Here is a 7,243-nt window from a genome sequence, read left to right as displayed (position 1 = left end):
TGCATGGTCATGCACTTTGGTAGTAGAAATAAATGTGCAGACTATTTTCTAAACAGGGAGAAAATCCAAAATCTGAGATGCAAAGAAACTTATCCATGATTGAATGGTGGAGCAGACTTGATGGGCCAAATGGCCCAATTCTGTTCCTATGTCTTATCCTTTCTGAGCTATGGAGTCCAAAACTGTTGATAATACTCTAAGTGCAGCTTGACTAGTGGCTTATAAAGCCTCAGCATTATCTAATTGTTTTAATATTCTATTCCCCTTGAAATGAATATCAAAATTGCATTTGCCTTCTTTACCACAGACTCAACCTGTAAATAAACCTTCTGGAAATTTTCCATGAGGACTCCCAAGTCATTTGAATCTCTGATGTTTGAATTTTCTCCCCATTTATATGATAGTCTACACTATTGTTCCTTTTACCAAAATATAGTCATATATTTCCCTTACCAAAATATAGTCATATATTTCCAACACTATATTCCGTCGACCACTTTTTTGCCCATTCTTCTAATTTGTTTAAGTCTTTCTGCAATTGCATTGTCTCCTCAGCACTACTTACCCTCCAGCCCCTCTACACCTATCTACATATCATCTGCAAACTTTGCCAGAAAGCCATCAAACCTATTATCCAAATCATTGACAAACAATGTGAAAAGTAGCAGTCGCAATACTGACCCCTGAGGAACACCACTTGTCACTGGCAACCAACCAGAAAACGGCCCCTTCATTCCCTGCCTGTCAGCCATTCCTCTATCCATGCCAGTATCCTTCCTGTAAAGCCATAGGATTTTACCTTGTTAAGCAGCCTCATGTGAGGCACTTTATCAAATGCCTTCAGAAAATCCAAGTAAATGACATCCTCTGCCTTCCTTCGTCCATCCTGCTTGTTACTTCTTTGAAGAACTCTAACAGATTGGTCAGGCAAGATTTCCCTTTGCAGAAATTGTTTGACTTATTTTATCATTAGTCTCCAAGTACCTCAAAACCTCATCCTTAATACTTTCGCAACCACTGTGGTGAGGCTAACTGGCCTATAATTTCATTTCTTTTGTCTTCCTCCCCTCTTAAACAGTGGAGTGACATTTGCAATTTTCCAGTACTCTGGGACCATGCCAGAATCAATAGATTCTTGAATGATAATGACTAATGTATCTGTTATCTCTTCAGAAATCTCGCTCAGGACTCTGGGATCTCTGACATCCGTTCTGTACCTACTTCCAAGTACCTTAAAACTATGCCCCCTCATGTTGGCCATTTTAGCCCTGGGAAAAACCCTCTGGTTATTCACATGATCAATGCCTCTCTTCATTTATACTCCTCTATCAGGTCACCTCTCATCCTCCATCACTCCAAGGAAGAAAGGCCAGTTCACTCAACTATTCTCATAAGGCGTGCTCTCCAATCCAGGCAACATCCTCGTAAAGTTCCTCTGCACTCTGTCTATAGTATACGCATCCTTCCTGTAGTGAGGTGACCAGAACTGAACACAGTACTCCAAGTGGGGTATGACCAAGGTCTTATATAGCTGCAACAATTTTCTGCAATGCAAAGCCATGTTATCTGTACACACATCAAGGAAGGTGAATTGAAAACCTTGTTTTTCGCTTTTAGCTTTTGTTTCTCACATAAATTCTATAGAAGTGAACTTTATTCCATATAGAAACAGAGAAACATAGAAAAACCTACAGCACAATACAGGCCCTTCGGCCCACAAAGTTGTGCCGAACATGTTGTTACATACCAGCAGCAATAGATCACAAACTGAGTCAGGTGTTGATGTTAAAACCACTGACTTAATTAGTATCTACTCAAAATATAGAAACTTAAACGAAATAAACAGAAGTTAACAGTGTTATGCGTATATACAGGTATGTGTGTGTGGCTCCCAAACAGTCAAGCTTAGGAACAATTATTTAAGTCTTAAGATTCAGATGGCAAAGTAGAAAGGTCCAGTAATCCATGGAATAAATAATGGGAGGGATTTGTAAATTCATGTTAAAATATAGATAGAAGGCAATTATGAAGATCTCCACAGATTCCACGCTGGGCAAATAAAATAACAGTTGCTGAAGATCTTATCCGTCGAGTCGTTCTGAAATCCACATCAAAATATCACCAGGTGACAGTCACGAAATATCATTTCTTCCAAGTGGTTACCACATAACTCACCCAAATCCAGGTAAGGGCTAACAACAGTGGTCCCACAGGATATTCCAACAGAATCCACATATGGATTATACGAAGTGACAAGTCACACATCCAATGCACGGTGTGCCATTGATCAACCCAATCTTTTGGGCATGGGAAAGTATCAGACTTTACCCATTTTAACCAGGCTCCTACTGGCAGCTTGCAGTCCAAAGCCTGTCTCTCTCTCCATCTCCTTACAACCACTGACTCTTAGCGGTCTGTTGCAGCTTGTTATACTGATATCATAGTCCCGCCTCAACCTGTGGTCAGGTAACAATGTCTCTACCTGAGAAATTACTAGGCTTACCCATAGCCCTCTATTTTTCCAAGCTCCATGTACCTATCCAAAAGTCTCTTAAAAGACCCTATCGTATCCGCCTCACCACCGTTGCCGGCAGCCCATTCCACGCACTCATCACTCTCTGAGTAAAAAAAAACTTACCCCTGACATCTCCTCTGTACCTTCTCCCCGGCACCCTAAATCTGTGTCCTCTTGTGGCAACCATTTCAGCCTTGGGAAAAAGTCTCTGACTATCCACACGATCAATGCCTCTCATCATCTTATACACCTCTATCAGGTCACCTCTCAACCTCTGTCCCTCCAAGGAGAAAAGGCTGAGTTCACTCAACCTGTTTTCATTAGGCATGCTCCCCAATCTAGGCAACATCCTTGTAAATCTCCTCTGCATCCTTTCTATGGTTTCAACATCCTTCCTGTAGTGAGGCGACCAAAACTGAGTACAGTACTCCAAGTGGGGTCTGACCAGGGTTCTATATAGCTGCAACATTACCTCTCGGCTCCTAAATTCAATTCTACGGTTGATGAAGTCCAATACACCGTACACCTTCTTAACCACAGAGTCAACCTGTGTAGCTGCTTTGAGCGTCCTACGGACTCGGACCCCAAGATCCATCAGATCCTCCACACTGCCAAGAGTCTTACCATTAATACTATATTCTGCCATCATATTTGACCTCCCAAAATGAACCACCTCACACTTATCTGTGTTGAACTCCATCTGCCACTTCTCAGCCCAGTTTTGCAACCTATCAATGTCCCGCTCTAACCTCTGACAGCCCTCCACACTATCCACAACACCTCCCACCTTTGTGTCATCAGCAAACTTACTAACCCACCCCTCCACTTCCTCATCCAGGTCATTTATAAAAATCACAAAGAGTAGGGGGTCCCAGAACAGATCCCTGAGGCACACCACTGGTCACAGACCTCCCTGCAGAATATGACCTGTCTACAACCACTCTTTGCCTTCAGTGGGCAAGCCGGTTCTGGGTCCACAAAGCAATGTCCCCTTGGATCCCATGCCTCCTTACTTTCTCAATAAGCCTTGCATGGGGTACCTTATCAAATGCCTTACTGAAATCCATATACACTACATGTACTGCTCTTCCTTCATCAATGTGTTTAGTCACATCCTCAAAAAATTCAATCAGGCTCGTAAGGCAGGACCTGCCCTTGACAAAACCATGTTGAGTATTCCTAATCATATTGCAGTATATCTCGTGTCCTTGGGAAATGATTTGTGAATTTTGAAAGGACAGATTTAGTTACCTGGTATTCTGTTACCTGAACTATGTTGCAATAAAGGATAAAATTGTGTTTGCTCTCTTAACTACTCATTGGATCTGCCTGCTAACTTGATGCATGACTTATGCATTTGGATATCTGTACCCTTCGGGGCTTCTCTCACTCTGCATTGATAATAATCTAGCTTTTGATCCTTCACACAGAAGAGCACACTTGCCCAGTTTCAACTCCATTTTCACGATTTGCCCCATCACTCATTCTGTTTTCCATTGAAGAATTAATATGTCACCATCACAACATGCCCTTTTGTATCACCAGCAGACTTGCAAATGTTACTTTTGCTCTCTCTTTAAAGCAAATAGTAAACAACTGAGAACCAAAAATCTTCATCTTGAGAAGGTCCCATTCATTCCAAATCAATGCCATTAGCTTCAAAGTAAATAGGCAAAAAGATGCGTCTGGTCTGCAGGTTGAGATTCTAAACTGGAGAAAGGCCAGTTTTGATGTCAGAACTGATCTGGCAAGTGTGGACTGGGACAGGCTGCTTACTGACAAAGGTGTACTAGGTAAGTGGTAGGTATTCAAAAGCAAAATTTTGAGAGTACAAAGCTTGTATGTGTATGTCAGAATAAAAGGTAAAGATAACAGATGTAAGGAATATTGGTTTACAAGGCCCTCCTTAGAAAAAAGAAGGTGCATTGCAGCTATAGGCAGGTAGGAACAAATGAGATGCTTTTGGAGTATAACAAATACCAGAGAACACTTAAGAAAGAAATCAGGAGGGCTAGAAGAAGGCGTGAACTTCCCTTAGCAAACAAGCTGAAAGGAAATCCCAAGAAATTCTACAGATATTTTAGGAGCAAAGGGATTATAGACAATAGACAATAGACAATAGGTGCAGGAGTAGGCCACTCAGCCCTTTGAGCCAGCACTGCCATTCACTGTGATCATGGCTGATCATCCACAATCAGTATCCAGTTACTGCCTTATCCCCATAACCCTTGATTCCACTATCTTTAAGAGCTCTATCCATCTCTTTTTTGAAAGCATCCAGAGACTTGGCCTCCACAGCCTTCTGGGGCAGAGCATTCCATATATCCACCACTCGCTGGGTGAAAAAGATTTTCCTCAACTCCGTTCTAAATGGCCTACCCCTAATTCTTAAACTGTGGCCTCTGGTTCTGGACTCACACATCAGCGGGAACATGCTTCCTGCCTGCAGTGTGTCCAATCCCTTAATAATCTTATATGTTTCAATCATATCCTCTCTCAGCCTTCTAAATTCAAGAGTATACAAGCCCAGTGGCTCCAATCTTTCGACATATGACAGTCCCGCCATCCCGGGAATTAACCTTGTGAACCTACGCTGCACTCCCTCAATAGCAAGAATGTTCATCCTCAAATTTGGAAACCAAAACTGCACACAGTACTCCAGGTGTGGTCTCACCAGGGCCCTGTGCAGCTGCAGAAGGACCTCTTTGCTCTTATACTCAATTCCCCTTGTTATGAAGGCCAGCATGCCATTAGCTTTCTTTACTGCCTGCTGTACTTGCATGCTTGCTTTCAGTGACTGATGTACAAGAACACCTAGATCTCGTTGTGCTTCCCCTTTTCCTAACTTGACTACATTTAGATAATAATCTGCCTTCCCGTTCTTACCACCAAAGTGGATAACCTCACATCTATCCACGTTAATCTGCACCTACCATGCATCTGCCCACTCACCCAGCCTGTCCAAGTCACCTGCATTCTCATAACATCCTCCTCACATTTCACACTGCCACCCAGCTTTGTGTCATTGACAAATTTGTTAATGTTACTTTTAATTCCCTCATCTAAATCATTAATATATATTGTAAACAGCTGCGGTCCCAGCACTGAACCCTGCTGTACCCCACTGGTCACCGCCTGCCATTCCGAAAGGGACCCATTAATCGCTACTCTTTGTTTTCTGTCAGCCAGCCAATTTTCAATCCATCTCAGTACTCTGCCCCCAATACCATGTGCCCTAATTTTGCCCACTAATCTCCTATGTGGGACTTTATCAGAGGCTTCCTGAAAGTCCAAGTACACTACATCCACTGGCTCTCCCTTGTCCATTTTCATTGTTACATCCTCAAAAAATTCCAGAAGATTAATCACGCACAATTTCCCCTTCATAAATCCATGCTGACTCGGACCAATCCTGTTACTACTATCCAGATGTGTTGTAATTTCACCTTTTATAATTGACTCCAGCATCTTTCCCACCACCGACGTCAGGCTAACTGGTCTATAATTCCCTGTTTTCTCTCTTCCTCCCTTCTTGAAGAGAGGGACAACATTAGCCACCCTTCAATCCACAGGAACTGATCCTGAATCTATAGAACATTGGAAAATGATTACCAATGCGTCCACGATTTCTAAAGCCACCTCCTTAAGTACCCTGGGATGCAGACCATCAGGTCCCGGGGACTTATCAGCCTTCAGACCCAACAGCCTATCCAACACCATTTCCTGCCTAATATAAATTTCCTTCAATTCATCCATTACCCTAGGTCCTTTGGCCACTATTACATCTGGGAGATTGTTTGTGTCTTCCCCAGTGAAGACAGATCCAAAGTACCTGTTCAACTTGTCTGCCATTTCCTTGTTCCCCATAATAAATTCACCCGCTTCTGTCTTGAAGGGCCCAATTTTGGTCTTAACTATTTTTTTCCTTTTCAGATACCTAAAGAAGCTTTTACTATCCTCCTTTATATTTTTGGCTAGTTTACCTTCGTACCTCATTTTTTCTCCACGTATTGCCTTTTTAGTTACCTTCTGTTGCTCTTTAAAAGTTTCCCAATCCTCCGGCTTCCCACTTGTCTTTGCTATGTTATACTTCTTCTCTTTTATTTTTATACTGTCCATTACTTCCCTTGTCAGCCACGGCCTCCCCTTTACTCCCCTTAGGATCTTTCTTCCTCTTTGGAATGAACTGATCCTGCACCTTCCGCATTATTCCCAGAAGCACTTGCCATTGCTGTTCCACAGTCAACCCTGCTAGGGTATTGTTCCATTGAACTTTTGCCAGCTCCTCCCTCATAGCACCATAGTTCCCTTTGTTCAACTGTAATACTGACACTTCCGAGTTTCCCTTCTCCCTCTCAAATTGTAGATTAAAACTTATCATATTATGGTCACTGCCTCCTAATGGCTCCTTTACCTCGAGGTCCCTGATCAAATACGGTTCATTGCACAACACTAAATGTAGAATTGTGTTCTCTCTGGTAGGCTCCAGTACAAACTGTTCTAAGAATCCATCTCGGAGGGACTCCACAAACTCCCATTCTTGGGGTCCAGTACCAACCTGATTCCTCCAGTCTACCTGCATGTTGAAATCCCCCATTACAACTGTAGCATTACCTTTGCGACATGCCAATTTTAACTCTTGATTCAACTTACATCCTACATCCAGACTACTGTTTGGGGGCCTGTAGGTAACTTCCATTAGGGTCTTTCTACCCTTAGAATTTCTCA

This window comes from Mobula birostris, chromosome 17, assembly GCF_030028105.1.
Source record: "Mobula birostris isolate sMobBir1 chromosome 17, sMobBir1.hap1, whole genome shotgun sequence".
Classification (NCBI taxonomy): Eukaryota; Metazoa; Chordata; class Chondrichthyes; order Myliobatiformes; family Myliobatidae; genus Mobula; species Mobula birostris.
This window is presented reverse-complemented; position numbering follows the sequence as displayed.